The sequence below is a fragment of the Chrysochloris asiatica genome, unplaced genomic scaffold, assembly GCF_000296735.1.
Source record: "Chrysochloris asiatica unplaced genomic scaffold, ChrAsi1.0 scaffold00332, whole genome shotgun sequence".
NCBI classification, from domain to species: Eukaryota; Metazoa; Chordata; class Mammalia; order Afrosoricida; family Chrysochloridae; genus Chrysochloris; species Chrysochloris asiatica.
This window is the reverse complement of record NW_006408850.1, coordinates 2,308,210-2,309,493: the sequence shown is the minus strand read 5'-3', so window position 1 is coordinate 2,309,493 and position 1,284 is coordinate 2,308,210.

Here is a 1,284-nt window from a genome sequence, read left to right as displayed (position 1 = left end):
AAGGAAAACCAAGATTCAAGAGACAACCAAGCATCTTAACATTATTCCCCCCTTTTCTCCATTCCAACCATGTCTCAATCTCTGTAGCCCAGAGCTCTATTGTTCCAAGGTTGTGCATACATCATTATTTACCTCTGTCCCACTTAGCCCATTCAAACCTGCCTAACTGATCTCTAATCTGCTTTGTTCTTCCATTCCTCTCTGCCTTCTTGTATATTACATCACTCCCCAGCACCCAAACTATCCTGTGTCTAATCCCTGCCCTTTATTCCACCTTTGCTCCCTTCCCTCACCCACCCCCAACATCTCAGCAATCAACAAAGAATTCCCTGCACTCCCCTTTATTATGGGTTCTTTTTCTTAGTCTTTTATAGTAGTGGTTCTATGCAGTGTTTCTCTTTTTGTGACTAATTTCACTCAACATAATGCCCTCAAGGTTTATCCATGTTACGAGGTGGCTTGCAGCTTCCTTGTTATTCTTCAAGGTAGCATAGTATTCTATTGTGTGTGTGTACCACAGTTTGTTTACCCATTCTTCAGTTGATGGGCACTTTGGCTGCCTCCATTTTTTGCTATTGTAAATAGTGCTGCTATAAACATTGGTGTGCATATATCTTCTCGTGTTGTGGCTCATTTTTCTTGTATGTAAATACCAAGTAGAGGAATTGCTAGATCATAAGGTATTTCTATTTTCAACCTTCTGTGGAAATGCCATATTGCTTTCCAGAGAGCTTAGACCATTTTGCAGTCCTACCAGCAATGCAGGAGTTTCCCAGTCTTGCCACATCCCCACCAGCATTTATTGTCCTCTACTTTTTAAATCTTTTCTGTTATTGCTGGTGTGAAATGATATCTCATTGTTGTTTTGATTTGCATCTCTCTAATGGCTAGTGATCGTGAACATTTCTTCATACGTTGGCTGCCCAGATTTCTTCCTTGGTGAAGTGTCTATTCATGTCCTATGCCCACTTTTTAATTGGGTTATTTGTCTTTTTCTTATAGAGTTGTTGTAGTTTCCTATATAGTTTAGAAATGAGTCCCTTGTCTGATGTGTCATTGCAAAATATTTTTTCCCATTCTGTGGGTTCCCTGTTTACTCGTCTGGTGAATTTCTTTGATGCACCTAAGTTTTTAATTTTTAGTATGTCCCACTCATCTATTTTGTCTACTTTTGTTTGTGTAGTTTTCAAAATTTTTTGTGGTTTGTGTATTCCCTGAATTAGTGCCCTCACATTTGTCCTGATTTTTTCATTGATGGCCTTCATAATTCTGGGATTCACATTT